Source organism: Rana temporaria, chromosome 11 (assembly GCF_905171775.1).
Source record: "Rana temporaria chromosome 11, aRanTem1.1, whole genome shotgun sequence".
Taxonomy (NCBI): Eukaryota; Metazoa; Chordata; class Amphibia; order Anura; family Ranidae; genus Rana; species Rana temporaria.
The window spans coordinates 97,384,511-97,404,447 of NC_053499.1; the positions used below are offsets into that span (position 1 = coordinate 97,384,511).

Genomic DNA, 19,937 nt, shown 5'->3' on the forward strand with positions numbered 1-19,937 from the left:
TTTTTTTAACCAAGGTATTCAGGCCTTTCACATTATATGTCAAAAATAAAGATTTTATCAGATCAGATATTTGCCATTTTTCTTCTTTTACTTCCCTTCCAACCGGATGTTAGGATTTGTAATGCATTAAAATGTTGGTAGAAGAAAACAAAAAACAAGGGAGCAAAGAAGAAAAAGTAGCTATCCCATTAATCTCTCCATCTATTTCCTCACCCCACTCCCTTTCCCCCAATTTCCTTTCCTTAGGAATCTTTGGCCATATTCTGACCTTTGAATTGACAATGGTTCTAGGGCCTCTCCTCACATCTTCTATTTTTAAGACTTCTGTCCACATACGCCTTCTGGGACCCTACCCCCCAAAAAACTGGGGTATTGGGTTTCAGCATTCGCTGAAGAGTCCGAGCACTCCGTCATGTTTAATCTGAATGCTTTCTCACTTCTGCTTAGTTCAATTCCCCTTATCTCGCTGTCGATACTGATATCTTTCTCCCACTTATGTTGCTATTTCATTTACTCTGATTCCCTAACATTCTCCCTTTCTATCTTGAATTCTCTTAAGGTTCCTAAGTAAATATAAAACAAACAGTGCAACGCTAAATTCACTATGTAATGTCTTTTATGATTGCATGATCCTTGTGACCTTGGAGCAATTTAGCACACAATAGTCGCTATCCTCTTCTGATCCTGGATTGGTTGTCGGACGCTTTAAATTATCCACTTTAGCCTGTAAGCCTCTTTCCTGGTGCCTTCATGGCAGCATACATATGGTTGGTGGCTCCGCCCTCATCCAACCCACAGGACCAATTATAACTCTTTAAAAGAGTGCGACAGCCTCCCCTCTGACATTCTTTTTTCTGTCCTCAAACTTGCAGGATCATGGATCACCTGGATTCAGCCCTTACTATGCCACTGCGCTGGCCAACCATTACAGGTTCATGCTCCCCTGTAGATGAAGTCCCATATCTTAGGCTGCTAAACGCGCCAAAAAAGTTTGGGAGCCCATTTTTCTGTGGATCTTTTCTGGGTCTGGGTATTTTCCTCCATCCTTGATTGAAAACACTGCTCCAAGGTAAAAGACGGCTTATTACAAGTTTTGCAGTGCTATTTTTCACTGCTGATGATTATGGCTTGTTGGGGTCAGGGGGCTATTAAACCTTCTACAGCTGCTTACAGTCTTATCCAACTGTTTAAAAAAAAAAACACAATAAATGTGCCGGTTTGCTATGCCTGTGCATAGGCATGGATGTATGAGGGAGATTACATTCTAGACCCACCTACCTCTTTCTCTGTCATAGGCATGGATGTGGGCTGCCGTCCTAGCGGCAGACTCCTGGGCTATCACGCGGCGTGGCAGAGTTTAGGCTCTTGCGGCCAGGCACGCGATCTCCCGCGGCGGGGGGTCGTCCTCCCGCCTCCCCTGCTGGAGGGCATCTGCGGCCCTTCGCTCGCGCCCTCTGCATTTGATTTATCTCTTCCTTGGACACTGTCATGTCGCAGGGATATGACGTCACCGCGCGCATGCGCGGTAGCCTCTGGAGGCCAATACGGCCATCTTGGTATACCCGGAATTGATCGCTGTATAAATGAGGATGATTTCTCTCATTATGTTTAAACAGCTCTGCACTGCAACACATCCTAGGTTGAGGGAGATTGCATTCTACTGTCTTCCTCCCGTGTTCCCCATATTATGGATCCAGCCCAAGGTAAATGAGGAAGAGGATCATGTTTTGGGCATATTTTTATGGAATGTATATTTTCATGTGCATATCATGGATGAAGATATATTTGTACATAGGGGTATGTACATGGATGTGTAGGTGCATGTGTATACGTACATACTTAGGTAGGACTTCCTTGATACCTCATGGATCTCAGCCTTGCCTGTGCATGGGCACGGATATATATATATATTTATTTATATGTATTCAATATAAAAAAAAAAGGGAATATGTGAGCATATGCATTCATGGGTGTATATATTGTGACGCTATGCGAGGTGCGATACATGATCATAGGTACATTTCACCTCGCATACGTTCTATCATGAGAGACTGAACCGGAATCCATTCCGGTTTTTACAGCCTCTGGGCCTGGCTAGGGTTCCGGTCTGGATGTTTGGGTCCACTGGAGTCCACAATCAGCTGGACTTTAAATGTCCAGGAAGAGAGCACAACAGGGCTCTGGCTTGAAACCCAGGAAGGGACCTGAGTGAGGGGAGCGCTGAGTGCTGGACTGAAAAGGTTTGCTTTACTGCATGTTTTGTGGGTGTCAGGGACTAGCCCCACACTGTATAGAGAGGAGATCCTGTTTGTTTAGTTTAGCGCCGGACGGCAAGGATTTCATTTACTGTGTTGTTTATTTTAATCGGCAAACCGTTTATAAATAAAATCTGGCATCCGCCAGACTTAAAAGAAAGTGCCTGCTTACAGACTGATTTCAGAAAAGGTGATGCCCACGAGCTAATCCCTCACACGTGGTGGATTCAGCGGGCACTTTTCTGAAAATGGAAGAAATGTTAAAAGCCCTGCTACAGGCCAATGCAGCCCAGCAGGAAACCAACCGCCAAGTCGCAGAGGCTGCTACAGCACAACAGGCTGCCCAGCAGGAGATAAACCGCCAAGTCGCAGAGGCCGCTGCAGCACAACACCATGCCCAGCAGGAGATGAACCGACAGCTCGCCGAAGCTCTCGTGGAACTAAAAAAGGGGTCCGCACCTCCGGTGTTAGCGGAACCAAAGATTGTACGTGCCTCCTACCACCTGCAAAAGATGACACCGGCGGATGATGTTGAGGTGTACATGGCGTACATTTCGAGAGAGTCGCTGACCGCGAAGGATGGCCAAAAGAGCAGTGGGCGGGACTATTGGCCCCATTCCCAACAGGAGAACCCCAAAAGGCCTATTTTGACCTAGAAGCAGATAAGGCCCAGGACTATGAGACGCTAAAGACATAAATACTCGCACGCTTGGGTGTCACCATGGCAGTCCGATCCCAGCGCGTGCATCAGTGGTCCTACTCCAGCAACAAGCCACCCCGGTCACAAATGTTTGACCTGGTCCACCTCACCAGGAAGTGGTTGCAGCCATAGACTCTGACCAGCCCTCAGATTGTGGAGCGTGTGGTAATGGACCGATACCTGCGTGCGCTCCCTGCTGCCCTGAGAAGGTGGGTCGGACAGGGGGACCCCAACACTGCAGCCCAAATGGTGGACCTAGTGGAGAGGTACAGTGCTACCGAGGACTTAATAAACCCACCCACGCCCCACTTCGGAGTGTCTCGGGGTGCAAGATCTCCCAGCGGTTCGGGTAAGACTGTTCCGGGGTTCAAGAGTTTGGGGAGAGTGGATAAGACTGTTGTTACAGCAGATGAGACTGTAGGTCCTAGACCTGGAGACTGGCCAAAGAAGCCAGAAAGATTTTTGGGACCGTTAAAAGGACTGGGGGTAGGGCAAATACGGTGTTTTCGTTGCCATGCATTAGGCCATATTGCTGCAGATTGCCCTCTAAATGATGAACCTATGCAATGTGATTATGTTGATAGGGTAAGACGCATTTCTCTGTTTGCACAGGTCGCATGTGTTGCGACAGGTCAGAGTCGCCTTGAAAAACAAATGTGCGTTATTTCAGTAGATGGCAAGCCTCTTACAGCCCTGCTAGACTCTGGTAGTGTGGTGACCTTAGTCAGGAGTGCGTGTGTAGACCTACAACCCAGTTGTATTGGGGTAATATGCATCCATGGGGACACTCGGGACTACCAGACAGCGGTGGTTGAGGTTGATACCCCCTGGGGCTGTGTAACACATTCAGTGGGGGTGGTACCTTCACTGCTCCATGAAGCCTTAGTGGGGAGGGACTTTCCTAATTTTTGGAAGTTATGGGAGAGTGAAGGGAGGCCCGTAGATAGCGCTCCCCCTACTGGGGAAACTCGAGAACTCTCACCAGACCCGTTTTGCCAAAGGGAAGGGCATGCTGTTGGTGGGATCGAGGAGGCTGGAGATCCTCCACCATTCCCTGCCATGGCTGGGGAACCGGAGGACTTAGAAGCTAGCACCCAGCCTGAGGGTAACGAACAGGAAACCTCGCCTGACCCTGACATGGAGAGTAGCCAAAATGTGGTACCCGACTTGGAGGTCAGGAGGGAGGATTTCTGTACCGAGCAGCTGCGAGAGCCCACCCTCATGAATTGCAGGGAAAATGTTAAGGTGTTGGATGGGGAACCGGTGGATCCTAATTGGGTGGTGTCCTTTCCCTACATGGCAATTAAAAACAATTTGTTATATCGAGTGATAAAACATGGAGAGGAAGAGGTAGAACAGCTACTGGTTCCCAAACCCTTTCGCAAGGTGGTGCTAGACCTGGCTCATGGTCACGTAATGGGGGGACATCTCGGGGTTGAAAAAAACAGGGAGAGAATCACCCAAAGATTCTTCTGGCACGGTTTGCATGCAGAGGTCAAGGAGTACTGCGAATCGTGCCCCGAGTGCCAAATGTCAGCACCATCACCCCATTTTCGCAGCCCCGTTGTTCCTCTACCAATAATTGAGGTCCCCTTTGAAAGGATTGGCATGGACCTGGTGGGGCCGGTCGTGAAATCTGCCCGAGGTCACCAGCATATTCTGGTGATCCTGGACTATGCGACTCGCTATCCTGAGGCCATACCCTTGCGTAACACCTCCGCCAAGGTTATTGCCAAGGAATTAGTCCAGGTGTTTAGTCGAGTGGGGATCCCAAAAGAGATCTTGACCGATCAAGGCACCCCTTTTATGTCAAGGGTTACCAAGGAATTGTGTAGATTGTACAAAATCTCCCATCTCCGTACTTCTGTCTACCACCCCCAGACAGATGGTCTGGTCGAAAGGTTTAATAAAACATTGAAGAGTATGTTGAAAAAGGTGGTCGACAAGGATGGGAGAGACTGGGATTTTTTGCTACCATATCTCATGTTTGCCATACGAGAGGTTCCACAGGCCTCCACAGGCTATTCCCCCTTTGAGCTCTTGTATGGTAGGCATCCCAGGGGCCTGCTAGATATTGCTAAAGAAACGTGGGAAGGAGAGGTCAGCCCATATAGGAGCGTCATAGAGCATGTCTCCTTGATGCAGGACCGAATCGCAGCCGTCCTGCCCCTAGTACGGGAACATATGGAGCAAGCCCAGGAGGCCCAAAGGAGGGTCTATAACCGGGGTGCCAAGGTCCATACTTTCAACTCGGGGGACAGAGTGTTGGTACTGGTTCCCACGGTAGAAAGTACGTTTTTAGCCAAGTGGCAGGGTCCCTTTGAGGTTGTCCAAAGGGTGGGGGAGGTAAACTACAAAGTCTACCAGCCAGGGAAAAGGAAACCACACCAAATTTACCATGTAAATCTCTTAAAGCCCTGGAAGGACCGAGAGACTTTACTGGCCACGTCCCCACTTCCAACAGACCGGATACCCGTGATACCTGACGTTCCCATCACGGATTCCCTGTCCGTAGCACAGCAAAGTGACGTTAGGGCATTCGTGCAGAAAAATAGAGACTTTTTCTCCCCCTTACCCGGACTGACCAACACGATCCAACATGACATAGTGACGGAACCAGGGGTTCGGGTAAATGTAAAACCATATAGAATTCCAGAGGCCCGGCGAGAGGCAGTTGCGGAAGAAATAAAAAATATGTTAGAGTTGGATGTGATCGAGGAGTCTCACAGTGAGTGGTCAAGTCCCATAGTGCTGGTCCCAAAACCTGATGGCAGTATCAGGTTTTGTAATGACTTTAGAAAACTTAACAGTGTGTCCAAATTTGACGCCTACCCGATGCCCCGGGTCGGCGAACTTGTGGACAGGTTGGGACAGGCTCGCTACATAACGACCCTAGACCTAACGAAAGGTTATTGGCAGATACCGCTTACTGAATCGGCCAAGGAGAAGACTGCCTTTTCCACTCCTGAGGGCTCGTTTCAGTATAAGCGGATGCCGTTTGGTCTGCACGGAGCCCCTGCATCATTCCAGCGAATGATGGACAAAATTTTGAGACATCGCTCGTATGCAGCAGCGTACTTGGACGATGTGGTCATCCACAGCCCAGATTGGGAATCGCACCTGCTCCGTGTACAAGCGGTCGTAGATTCCCTTAGGGAAGCACGTCTCACGGCCAATCCAAAAAAATGTGCCACAGGCCTGGAGGAGGCCAAATACCTTGGGTACATTATTGGCCGGGGGATGGTCAAGCCGCAGACCAATAAGATTGAGGCAATTCAAAAATGGCCCCAACCAGTCAATAAAAAACAAGTGAGGGCCTTCCTGGGCATTATGGGGTATTACAGGCGTTTCATACCCAATTTTGCCACCATTGCCGCCCCCTTGACCGATCTAACGAAGGGTAAGGGGTCGGTCATGGTCAAATGGAACCCCGAAGCCGAGGGGGCATTTCAGAAGTTAAAACAGGCTCTTTGTATGGTACCCGTACTAGTAACCCCGGATTTTAGCCAGGAGTTTGTTATACAGACGGACGCCTCTGAGGTGGGACTAGGGGCCGTACTGTCACAGATCAGGGATGGTGAGGAGCACCCAGTGGTATACCTGAGCAGGAAGCTGAACAAGCACGAGAAAAATTATGCCATCGTAGAAAAGGAGTGTCTCGCCATTAAGTGGGCCTTAGACTCCCTGAGGTATTACCTACTGGGGAGGTCATTTAAGCTGGTCACAGACCATGCTCCCCTGAAGTGGATGTGTGATAACAGGGAGAAAAATGCTTGTGTGACAAGGTGGTTCCTGGCTCTACAGCCTTTTAAATTTACGGTGGAGCACAGGCTAGGGAAGCTCCAAAATAATGCAGATGCCCTCTCCCGTGTGCACTGTATGGTTGGGTCAAGTGCTCAGCCGCAGGGGCTTGAGCAGAGGGGGAGGATATGTGACGCTATGCGAGGTGCGATACATGATCATAGGTACATTTCACCTCACATATGTTCTATCATGAGAGACTGAACCGGAATCCATTCCGGGTTTTACAGCCTCTGGGCCTGGCTAGGGTTCCGGTCCGGATGTTTGGGTCCACTGGAGTCCACAATCAGCTGGACTTTAAATGTCCAGGAAGAGAGCACAACAGGGCTCTGGCTTGAAACTCAGGAAGGGACCTGAGTGAGAGGAGCGCTGAGTGCTGGACTGAAAAGGTTTGCTTTACTGCATGTTTTGTGGGTGTCAGGGACTAGCCCCACACTGTATAGAGAGGAGATCCTGTTTGTTTAGTTTAGCGCCGGACGGCAAGGATTTCATTTACTGTTTTGTTTATTTTAATCTGCAAACCGTTTATAAATAAAATCTGGCATCCGCCAGACTTAAAAGAAAGTGCCTGCTTACAGACTGATTTCAGAAAAGGTGATCCCCACAAGCTAATCCCTCACAATATGTATATTGTATGTATGTGATACATATAGGTATGTGTTCCAAAAATAAATATAGTAATAATAATAAAAAATCAAACCGCGCACAATAAAATCAAGAAGGTTAACCCTCTTTAACAGCCCTTCCCCGCAGCTCAGTATTACAAAAAGATCCTCAACATACCACTAGGTAAGTGGCTGCAACTACCAGGTAAGTTCAAAATAAAAAAGAGCACATGACTACCTTTTTATAGAGGAAAAACAGAATTTTCTGTCCTTTCCTTCTTTTTGCAGCCCACAAGCTCAGCCAAGTCGCAGAGGGGCACAGAAGAAGGAGTCCAAAGCTCATGGTGTCCCAAAGAGTGGTCACTCTGATTCAGCCCACGCACCTGACAGCCGTAGGTCTTCCCGACATTCGGCTGGAAAATATCCCTCTCCTCATCACCCCGCCACCCCCAAAGCCTGCTGGGTCTGCAGTGATGATGCACTTCCAAAAAAATTGGTCTGCAGTTCCTGCTTTCTGGAAGCAGCCGGAAATGAGGAAAAGGAGAAGGAGGAATACTGGGTCAACATTAGGAAAATAATTAAAGACTCAATCCATGAGTTGTCTCAGTTATCTCAAAGTCCGGCTACCTCTTCATCAAAAGATATTTTTGAGGGGTCTGCCCCCAAAATCCCAGGTCAGCATATAAGCGCAGGGGCCAGTTTGGATGACTCCCAAGATACATCCGAGAAGCAAGGGTCCCACTACGATTCTGGGGTACCTGATAATTTTCTGGCCGCCTTAATGCGAAATATGGTAGCAGGCCAGGTCGCCTATATCCATCCTCGTGGGCTGTACCCTCCAGCTGTGCCCTGCCGTTTGTTTCCTTTCCATCTAGGGATCGCTCGGCTACTGTAGGAAATGCAACACATTCCTCAGGAGGTTCAGCGTCTCAAGAAGATATACTAGGTCACAAGATTGAGAACAGCCTCAAAAGTATATATAAGATGGCTGAGAGAGCGCGAGAACCAGCAGCCGCTTTAGCTTCAGCCGCCGAGACAACAAAGGCATGGTCTACCAATTTTGAATTTGCCTTGAGCCAGGGTCTCGAGCCAGAGGAAATACTCAAATCTCTGGAGCAATTAAAATTGGTTTCAGGCTCTATGGTCGAGGCAGCAGCGGAAACACTGAAATGTTCCTCTCAGGCCTTACTGCATACAGTAACTGCCAGGGGGTATAGGAGTAGGCAAAGGAACCTCCAGGCTACCCTCATGGAAATGAGGAAAGAGGGGGACGCGTCTAGCTCTCCCGGAAATCAGAAGCCCTTTTGAAAAAAAAAAGAATCCTAGTTCAACAGGCTCCTATGTCCTTGCTAATCACCAAGGTCCGTTACGGGATAAAAAAATCGCAAGACTCTGATTCAGCTTACACAAAGCCCATACACGATGTATCTCAGTTCCGAGTTCTGGAAGCTGTTTGAGGGTTCATACCTCTCAAACCTGTTTCTTTTCTGGTTATTTGAAAGAAGAAAAAATGTGTGTGTTTCTTTTTCCTCTCTCCTTAAATGTACGGAATTCACCCCAGACCTAGAGCAAGCTTGTCAACTTGGCAATCCTCGAGTGAGAATCCCTTAAAATAATGGGTCACAGGGCAGTGCGACCAGAAGTTAAGATGGTCTCTGTAAAGCCTCAAGGGTTTCCACCTGCATTTTCATCAGGTTCTCCTACCACTTATGTTCCAAGGCATTAGTGGACTTCATTTACAATTTTAATGCCTACCTTTGGGCACACCATGCGCCCCGGATCCCAGCAGAAAGATCTAGTGTTAATCTCTTCAGAAGGGAAAAGTTGCACTTTCCGCATGAGCAGGAAGATCTTCTATCCTCATTTCATTACAATAAAAAGCTCCGATCTCATATACAAGAGGTGTATGTTCACCTTAACATGAATGCATCCGGTCAGGTAATTACCAAAAAGAAAGAAAAATATTTTAAAAAAATGTTATTTTGCCTGTGCGAAGATCATATTTCTAAGGGGCTGATGTCTCTCCTTAAAGAAAGGAAAGTCCCCAACCACAGCCTAAGCGGTACATGACAGATGGAGCCATATCATCAACAGAATGTTCTTCTGAAATTCAGCATCCTTAGGGGGACTCAGTTAACCAAGACAACTGTCACAGTTCGGTATCCAACATTCGGGAGTCAGGTACCGCTGGCATATCAATATTCTGCCAGACGAGTCCATTCCCACACAGATGAGCATCAAGTCGGCCCTAACCTGAGTCCAGACCCAAAGGAGGAACACCAACACACAGGAAGATCGTCATCCTTCGAAAACATTCCTGATATGGCTCAAGGCCAAGAGAGTCTCACCAGCCTCAAGCAGTTGATGTTTTAAAAAAAAAAAAAAGGGGGAAGGGAGTAAATCATTTGGCTGATCACCTAGGAAGGAAAATACCAGCTCCAATACGCGACTCTTGGTTCAGCTTGCCTCCCAAGGGACTGTCCTCACGGGCCAGTCCGCTAATTAAAATCTCTTCCTTTTGGTGCATGTTTGTTTATGCACGGAAGGATCCCAGTTCCTTCACACAATTCCCCAATCTCAAGAGTAATATGGGCGTACGCCCTCCTACCCAGTTAAGTGCCAGCGCCTAGCAGAGAATTGGTTCACCTCCCCAACTACAGATCCTCGGTTGGTCTAGAAGATCTTGATACAGGCTGCCAGGCGAGCGGGCCCTGTTCGTTCCTTCTGCCGATTCCAGTTGCGCACATTCACATATCTTCCCATCTGCTTTCGGAAGAACCTGGATTTAATCATCAGGAATGGAGCAGGGAAAAAAACTAAGAATTTAGTTGCTCCCACAAGATAAATGGCACTTCTACCCAGAAAGTCTTCCTCCATTAGCACCTTTTGACTGGAAGAAAAGCTTTCATTCATGATGTTTTAGGCCTGTAAAATCCAGTTATCTTAAAAGATGGAATTCTTGGCACTCAGAAATCTAGGCTTCAGTCTCTTTCAGCCCTGGAAGACATCAGATGGAACCTGAATTCACAATAAGAACATGCCTCAAGGGCAATCTTTTCTCCCCAGATGAAGTGGCTACGTCTAAAGGGGATGTGCCTCTGCTAGTCAGTATACTCGCAGTTTTTCCTTTTACATACACGAAAGAATCTTCTCTGTAAGACGCTACTCTCAAAGCAATTTTCTTTTTTCCATACTTCTAAGCACCGTCTCCTCTAAGGCCTTCCAAGCCTCGGTATGGGGGACTCCGATGTTTCAATTTATTTAAACAAGTTGGTCATCTGGCAGTCTTGCCAGCTCAGGTCCAGAGCTCCCTCTGTGAGCCATCTCATCTAAGAATTGGTAGTCCCAAATCTTTCAGTGTGTTCTAACAACTCCTGACGGGCCGAGCCAGTTAGAAGAAGACTTCCTCAGGCATCTTTGAATCGGACAGGCATGCTATCAGCTTACCTTTAGAAAAAAAAAAAAAGAAGGAGAAGGCTGTAGACACCCAAGACAACTTCATCAAGTTGGATGGTTCATCTTATCCAGAGAACATACCGGGCTAGTGGTCCTCCGCTCCAAAGTCAAAGAATGCTTGTGCGGGGAATGGCGGCTTCCTGGACTACAGTAACACTAGAATCTTCCAAGCGCCCTGCCATTGGGCAACCGGTCATTCTACACCGCATTCATGACCTAGTGGGGTCTACTCTTACTCATACTGACATAGGGGGAAAAGTCTGTTCAGCTGTTTTCTCTTACATAGAGATTAAAATGCTTTTTGCAGCAACCCTCCCTGTAAGCAAGTTATTTACCATATGTATGCTGCCATGAAGGCACCAGGAAAACGGAAAATTGAATACCTACCTTTCTGTAATTTTCCTTTCCTGGTGCCTATCCATGGCAGCATACGCCCTCCCTTTCTTAAAATCCTTAATTGTTTGAGTCTAGTTAAAAGAATGTCAGAGGGGAGGCTGTTGCACTCTTTTAAAGAGTTATAATTGGTCCTGTGGGTTGGATGAGGGCGGAGCCACCAACCATATGTATGCTGCCATGGATAGGCACCAGGAAAGGAAAATTACAGAAAGGTAGGTATTAAATTATCCGTTTTAATTAAAGCATAAATGGAACATCTCTATATGATTCACGTAAGTTGCCAACACCCCTGGTAAACAGGAAAAAGTGGAGGGACCCCCTAAATGGGGCTTTAAAGGCAACAAAGGTATACAGTAATCACAGTAATCCAAAAAATAGATAATTTAATATTCAAAAATGGAAATTGTACACATATATCACATAGAATTATTTAAAAACAATACATGGTTAGGCGTCATTGAAAAGCAAGGTCCATGAAGACATACACGGCCCTACGCGTTTCGGATTGCCCTTCATCAGGGGACGAAGTATATGTAGTCAACGAGTATAAGAACCACTTTTCTAAAAAACAAATAAAGCATATATGTTGCAAGTGTTACAAAATAGAAAAATGGCAATAAATACATCAAAAGGTGCAGATAAAAACACACACATACCAATCACAGCGTTTAATTAACCCTGCACACCCCAGAGAAAGGACACCACTATCATGAAGCAGAAAGACTCCTCTGGATGAAATTAAGAGGAAGGAAGCCGGCGGTGCAGAATCACATATAGCAAGACCTCAGGCCCATATAGTCACAAAGTAACATATGATAATGTAAAAACCTGTCCATAAAAAAAGGGACAGGATAAATATACATGTAATGAAATACCTAACCATATGTAGAAAAATATGTCAAAAAATAATAATTAAATAACTGCATACCTGAGGTTAGCAGAAATGTGTCATATTAAATTTGGCCAGAGGTGTCAGTAGAGAGCTAGCAGAGCTCCAATCTGTGAATACAATGGATGGCAATAGAAACAGGCATTAGATAAGGAAGGAGGGAACCAATGCAAAAGGTGATAAATAAAAGGATCCAGAGTAAGGGAGTACTTACAAGAGACAAGCGCTCAGTGTGGCCACCAGACATGTCACTAGTACCTCTGCCGTCCAGCAATGTCTGACATTGTTTGGACGGCTAGAGGTTTATATAGGGAAGTAAGGGGGCGGGCCTAGTTACGGCGGGCGTGGTCGGAGAGACCAGGCGAGCCATAATAGGCCGGTAGTGTGGAAGTGGGCAGTAGTAAACAGACAGCATGGGGAAAAGACTGAGAAGGCCTGTCAGGTGACAGTCAGTCACCTGACACGGAAAGGAGAGTGGGACAGGAAGTAAATGGGAGTAGGCTAATGTAAAGGGAAGGGGCGGTGCGGAGACAAAGACTGCTGAGAAGGTGTCAGCAGTGAAGGTTAAACTGGGAAATGATTATTGGTTGTAAAAAACGGCAAAAAAAAAAAAGCTGCTGGGAAGGACACCAGACATAAAATATATAATAGGAAAATGATAAGGCCATTTAAATATGGAGGGGACATTGTTCAATGTATACCAGGCCAAGGACACAAACGAGGTAAAGGTATTAAAGTAGTAAGTATATGGACAAAGGGCCAAAAGGAGATCCAGGGACATGCAAGAAAGCCAGGGGTAAAAGGAATGAAACCCCTGCAGTTTACAAATCCCTGTTATGGGCGCAGGTATAGACCCTAGGTCAAACGACACCTAAAAGGTGCGAAGGGACCAGGTCTGGGCAAGCCGTCCCTCAAAAGGGGGACGGCTTACGTGCACCCAGCTATATATAGTGAAACAAACACCGCACGGACAACAATTCTGAGCCTGTGGGAAGTCCCTAAAAAGGGGAATGCGCAGGGGATACAGGGACATAATAATGATTACATAAATCATCAATGTTTACACAACGATGAAAACAAAGAAGTCAATTGGACAAGAAACATGAAATACAAAAGGCAAACAGAAAAAGGCAAAAATACCAAACAACACAGTATCGTATCAATCTTTCTCGCACCCCCCAGATGAAAAGCCCTCCAAAAAGGGCCTAAAACTGATCTGCTCGTTAAGACCAGGAGGGTGATTGGCCTCTAGCTCAGCGATCCAAAGGGTTTCGAGCTGTAAGAGGATTTTGTTCCAATCCCCCCCTCTGGGGTTAGGATGGACTCTATCAAGGATCAAAAATTTGACCCCCAGAAAGTGTCCATCGTGTTCGGTCAGAATATGACGCCCAAGGGGTAAATCAGGATTGGCCGTACGCATGGCATGCAGGTGACGGGATGCCCGTTTATGGAAGGGTAGTTTGGTCTTACCCACATAAAACCTCTTGCAATGGCAAGTTAGCAAATACACTACGCCAAAGGTTTTGCAATTGGCGTAGTGTCTGGGTTTATGGAGTTGGTTTATTGGTTTCTTGTCCAATTGACTTCTTTGTTTTCATCGTTGTGTAAACATTGATGATTTATGTAATCATTATTATGTCCCTGTATCCCCTGCGCATTCCCCTTTTTAGGGACTTCCCACAGGCTCAGAATTGTTGTCCGTGCGGTGTTTGTTACACTATATATAGCTGGGCGCACGTAAGCCGTCCCCCTTTTTTGAGGGACGGCTTCCCCAGACCTGGTCCCTTCGCACCTTTTAGGTGTCGTTTGACCTAGGGTCTATACCTGCGCCCATAACAGGGATTTGTAAACTGCAGGGGTTTCATTCCTTTTACCCCTGGCTTTCTTGCATGTCCCTGGATCTCCTTTTGGCCCTTTGTCCATATACTTACTACTTTAATACCTTTACCTCGTTTGTGTCCTTGGCCTGGTATACATTGAACAATGTCCCCTCCTTATTTAAATGGCCTTATCATTTTCCTATTATATATTTTATGTCTGGTGTCCTTCCCAGCAGCCTTTTTTTTTTTTTGCCGTTTTTTACAACCAATAATCATTTCCCAGTTTAACCTTCACTGCTGACACCTTCTCAGCAGTCTTTGTCTCCGCACCGCCCCTTCCCTTTACATTAGCCTACTCCCATTTACTTCCTGTCCCACTCTCCTTTCCGTGTCAGGTGACTGACTGTCACCTGACAGGCCTTCTCAGTCTTTTCCCCATGCTGTCTGTTTACTACTGCCCACTTCCACACTACCGGCCTATTATGGCTCGCCTGGTCTCTCCGACCACGCCCGCCGTACCTAGGCCCGCCCCCTTACTTCCCTATATAAACCTCTAGCCGTCCAAACAATGTCAGACATTGCTGGACGGCAGAGGTACTAGTGACATGTCTGGTGGCCACACTGAGCGCTTGTCTCTTGTAAGTACTCCCTTACTCTGGATCCTTTTATTTATCACCTTTTGCATTGGTTCCCTCCTTCCTTATCTAATGCCTGTTTCTATTGCCATCCATTGTATTCACAGATTGGAGCTCTGCTAGCTCTCTACTGACACCTCTGGCCAAATTTAATATGACACATTTCTGCTAACCTCAGGTATGCAGTTATTTAATTATTATTTTTTGACATATTTTTCTACATATGGTTAGGTATTTCATTACATGTATATTTATCCTGTCCCTTTTTTATGGACAGGTTTTTACATTATCATATGTTACTTTGTGACTATATGGGCCTGAGGTCTTGCTATATGTGATTCTGCACCACCGGCTTCCTTCCTCTTAATTTCATCCAGAGGAGTCTTTCTGCGTCCTGATAGTGGTGTCCTTTCTCTGGGGTGTGCAGGGTTGATTAAACGCTGTGATTGGTATGTGTGTGTTTTTATCTGCACCTTTTGATGTATTTATTGCCATTTTTCTATTTTGCAACATATATGCTTTCTTTGTTTTTTAGAAAAGTGGTTCTTATACTCGTTGACTACATATACTTCGGCCCCTGATGAAGGGCAATCCGAAACGCGTAGGGCCGTGTATGTCTTCATGGACCTTGCTTTTCAATGACACCTAACCATGTATTGTTTTTAAATAATTCTATGTGATATATGTGTACAATTTCCATTTTTGAATATTAAATTATCTATTTTTTGGATTACTGTGATTACTGTATACCTTTGTTGCCTTTAAAGCCCCATTTAGGGGGTCCCTCCACTTTTTCCGTTTTAATTAAAGGGTCCTCTCCTCTTCATAAGGTGAGTGGCCATCCTTATCATTGGTGGAGGTTCCTTCCATACCCACAAAGTCACCTGCATGCTGTATCATCACTGAAGACCACACAGATGGTGTTTGCTGTTGATATGTGGACTGGAATTTAGTGGACTGTTTGTTTTATCTTTACTTTAGGACTTTGATCATTTTCTTCTTCGTCTCCTTCCTCTAATTCAGTTTTAGGTGTAAATGTGGCTGTGTATTTCTTTCAGAACACTTTGGGGCTGATTTACCAAGCCTTTGCTCCATGATTCATGGAGCAAAGGCTGAAGTAGCAGCCGTTTTGACATTTACTAAAGAAATGCGCTGGCAAAGCAGCACATATCTTTATTTACTATAATGCTGAGTGCGCCCAGGTGGGGGCGCATTGTGCGCCTCTATGGACCTGGCGCACGGCATTTAGAAATGTAAATTGAAGGTGTTTGTGAGTGTGTCTATTAGGGGGGGGGTGTGGGGAAGTGTGGTGACATGTGTTTGTTTAACATTTAGGGGCCAAAGTGAAAGTGATTTTTCTGAAAACGAGCGCGTACGCCGGCAAGTACATGTAAACCTCCGGGAGGTTTATTTGTGTACTGCGCATGCGTGAGCGGCAATTTCGGAGATTCAAGCACACCTCTTCACTACGGCGGCAAAATCTTGGTAAATACCAAGCAGCGTAGCTGCCTTTGCGCGGCTTGAAGCGGCGCACGTGAATTCCCGAACCTTTTTCAGCTTATGCTGACCATGAAGGGGAACTCCGCGCCAAATTTCAAATAAAAAACAGCCGTGGGTTTCCCTACAGTGGCACATCAGGCCCTTAGGTTTGGTATGGACTGTAAGGGGGAAAACCTACGCCGAAAAAACGGCGTGGGGGTTCCCCCAACATCCATATCAAACCCTTATCCGAGCACACCATCTGGCCGGACAGGAATGGGGTGGGGACGAGCAAGCGGTCCCCCCTCCTGAGCCGTACCAGACTGCATGCCCTCAACATGGGGGAGTGTGTGCTTTGGGGCAGGGGGGCACTGCGCCCCCCCACCCCAAAGCACTCTTGTCCCAATGTCGATGGGGACAAGGGCCTCTTCCCAACAACCCTGGCCGTTGGTTGTCGGGGTATGCGGGTGGGAGCTTATCGGAATCTGGGAGCCTCCTTTAATAAGGTGGCCCCCAGATGCCGGCCCCCAACCCTATGTGAATGAGTATGGGGTACCCCTACCCATTCACCTGAAAAATGTAAAGTAAAAAAAACACACTACACAGATTTTTATAGTAATTTATTAGTCAGCTGGGGGGTCTTCTGCCGGGCCCCTTCCTTTCTTCTTTAAGCTCTTTTACAAGAGCCGTTTTCTGCAGGGGGGAGCCGGCCTTCTCTCTTCTGCCGGGCCCCCGGGCTTCTCCTGGCAGTCTTCTGCCGGGTTCCACTGCGGGGTCCGGTCTTCTCCTCCGCTGTCTTCTCTGTTCCCTCTTCTGCCGGGCTCCGGTCTTCTCTCTTCCCTCTTCTGCCGGGCCGCCCGGGCTTCTGCGTTGTCTTCTCTGTTCCCTCTTCTGCCTGTCTCCACCGCGGGGGCCGGGTCTTCTCTGCTGTCTTGTTCCTTCTTCTCTTCCAGCGATGTTGACACAATGAGCTCTCCCACTGTAATGCCGTCTGAGCGTTGCGCAACGACTTATATAAGCATAGGGCGTGGTCACTGGGTGATACCACCCGGCGACCCCACCCTTTATTACATCACATTCCCATCATGCCCCGGGAATGTGATGTAACAAAGGGTGGGGTCACCGGGTGGCATCACCCGGTGACCACGCCGCATGCCTATATAAGTCGTTGCGCAACACTCAGACGGCATTACAGCGGGAGAGCTTGTCGTGTCAACATCGCTGGAAGAGAAGAAGGAACAAGACAGCGGAACATAGAAGACCGCGCAGAAGCCCGGGCCGCCCGGCAGAAGAGGGAAGAGAGAAGACCGGAGCCCGGCAGGAGAGGGAACAGAGAAGACAGCGGAGAAGACCGGACCCCGCAGTATAACCCGGCAGAAGACAGCAGAGAAGCCCGGGGGGGGGGGTGGCCCACCCCGCGGCAGACAACGACAAGGACTGGGTGCCCCCCAAATGTAAAAGAGCTTAAAGGGGAGGGGGCCCGGGAGAAGACAGCGGAGAAGCCCTGGGGGGTGGCCCACCCCCGACAGAAAACGACGAAGACCGGGTGCCCCCCTAATGTAAAAGAGCTTAAAGGGGAGGGGGCCCCCGGCAGAAGATCCCCCAGTTGACTAATAAATTATTTTAAAAATCTGTGTAGTGTGTTTTTTTAACTTTACATTTTTCCCCCAGATGAATGGGTAGGGGTATGATTTACCCCATACTCATTCACATAAGGTGGGGGGCCGGTATCTGGGGGCCACCTTATTAAAGGGGGCTCCCAGATTCTGATAAGCCCCCGCCCGCATACCCCGACAACCAACGGCCAGGGTTGTCGGGAAGAGGCCTTTGTCCCCATCGACATGGGGACAAGAGTGCTTTGGGGTGGGGGGCGGCAGTGCCCCCCCCTGCCCCAAAGCACACACTCCCCCATGTTCAGGTTATGCGGTCTGGTATGGCTCAGGAGGGGGGGCGCTCGCTCATCCCCACCCCCATTCCTGTCTGGCCAGGTGGCGTGCTTAGATAAGGTTAAAAAAATAACAAAACAGGAAAGTTAGCCCAATTTTTTTGTGATAATGTGAAAGATGATGTTACACCGACTAAATAGATACCCAACTTGTCACGCTTTAATATTGCACACACTCATGGAATGGCGCCAAACTTCGGGACTTAAAAATCTCCATAGGCGACGCTTGAATTTTTCGATCTGAAAATCGTACGAAAAATGCCGCTTTCGAAACGATTGCACGATAATCGGATCATTAGTACAGAGCTTCTGAGAGCCGATCAGGACAGTTCATCCGATTTTCGTGACTTTAGTAAACTCATCAGATTCGACATGAGATTAGCATACAAAAAAAAAACGGACGATCATTCGTTCGATAATCGGATCGTGTGTACCGGGCATTACAGAGGAGGTTCTAGTGCTAAAATTATTGTTCTCGCTCTAACGCATGCGTCAATACCTCACATGTGTGGTTTGAACGGCGTTTACATATGTGGGCGGGACTTGCATGCGTGTTCGCTTCTGAGTGCGAGCTACTAGGGACAGGGGCGGTTTAAAAAAAATGTTTTTTTTTTTTTACCTTTTTTTTTTTTTTTTTTTATTTTTTTTTTTTATGACTTTTATTCCTATTACAAGGAACATAAACATCCCTTGTAATAGGAATAGTGTGTGACTGGTCCACTTTATGGATTGAGGCGGGGTCATTAGGACCCCACATCTGTCCTTCAGGCTGGAAAGCATGAGATCGGGGAAAAAAAACCACCGATCTCATGCTTTCAGCCGCGATTGCAGCTTTTTGTTTATGTTTCTGTTTTTAAATCTCTATGCTCCTCATTCGGCGGCTGACAATTCGTTCTCTGGGCCTCCGATGGCACGGGAGAGCCCGGAGAAGCACCGGATGGCGGTGGGAGGGGGGATGTCCCCTCCCGCCGCCTGTAAGAATGATCAAGTGGCGGAACTGCCGCTATGATCGTTCTTTTGGTGCGAACAATCGCCGCCTGTTAAAAAGGATATCTGAATGATGCCTGTAGCTGCACCCATCATTCAGATATCCCCCACTGAAGTCCAGGACGTCATATGACATCCTACGGTACGGAAGTGGTTAAAATTTGCCTTAGAGCAAGGGCCGGTGCTACTACTAGGCAGCCGCCTAGGGCGCAATGGAGAGAGGCGGGGGCACTACCACCCAGGGCGCTCCGGCCACCGGAGATCCTACTCCCTCTCTGCAACTAACTCAACAGGCAGCCGCTCCTATATAGAGTCCCTCCGTACAATGTTAGAGGCGCTGGCACAGCAGCAGTGGAGGAATGGAGGAAGGAAAGAAAACCTCCCCTGCATGCCCCTGATCATCACAGTGCCACTGGCAGTGAGTGTGACTTGTTTGTGTACCTGTGGTCACATCGTTACCGTCCACTACCAGTCTGCCTCTGATGTACCGCTCTGCCTCCGCTACAGCCAGCCAGCTCTGCCTGTGAGCCTCTGCATTTCTGCCCAGTGCTGCCTGTGCCCGTACATCGCATGCCCCCCCTCCATCATGGAGGCCGTTCTCTCTCCTGTGTTTTTCCTATTGCGGCAGCCAGCGCAAGATTTACAGTACCCTATCGCCGAGAACCAGATTGCTGAGATCATGCTGAAAGTGCAATAACGGTGGCAGGTACTGTATGTCCCTTAGGTGGCACCTGGGCCCCTATACCCATTTTAAGCCCAATTACTAGAAGATAAGCCAGCCAAGTGGGGTCTAGCAAAATGAACAAGTCATTTCCCATAGACTGCAATGGTATTTATAATTATATATAACTATTATTATTATTATTATAACTTTTGCCCATGTTAGGCTCTTTGTTTGCCCACCCGGACCAGGAGGTGTTTGTCCCATCTCTAATTTTGTAGAATGCTGGATGATGTGATTCATTTTGA

At 47.5% G+C, this 19,937-nt stretch overlaps 3 long non-coding RNA genes across 3 annotated transcripts; 2 read left to right on the forward strand and 1 right to left on the reverse strand.

Annotated features, from left to right (window-relative positions):
- Positions 1-11,933: 11,933 nt before the first annotated feature.
- LOC120916918 lies at positions 11,934-12,422 on the reverse strand. The gene is made up of 3 exons (XR_005744134.1): positions 12,317-12,422; positions 12,142-12,212; positions 11,934-12,041 (listed from the first exon to the last, which is right to left on the reverse strand). It is a non-coding gene; the product is annotated as an uncharacterized LOC120916918 (long non-coding RNA).
- A 1,725-nt stretch (positions 12,423-14,147) lies between these two features.
- LOC120916920 lies at positions 14,148-14,908 on the forward strand. Its single transcript, XR_005744136.1, has 3 exons — positions 14,148-14,560; positions 14,665-14,735; positions 14,835-14,908. It is a non-coding gene; the product is annotated as an uncharacterized LOC120916920 (long non-coding RNA).
- Positions 14,909-14,911: 3 nt separating this feature from the next.
- On the forward strand, positions 14,912-15,290 carry LOC120916919. Its single transcript, XR_005744135.1, has 2 exons — positions 14,912-15,006; positions 15,093-15,290. It is a non-coding gene; the product is annotated as an uncharacterized LOC120916919 (long non-coding RNA).
- Positions 15,291-19,937: the final 4,647 nt, after the last annotated feature.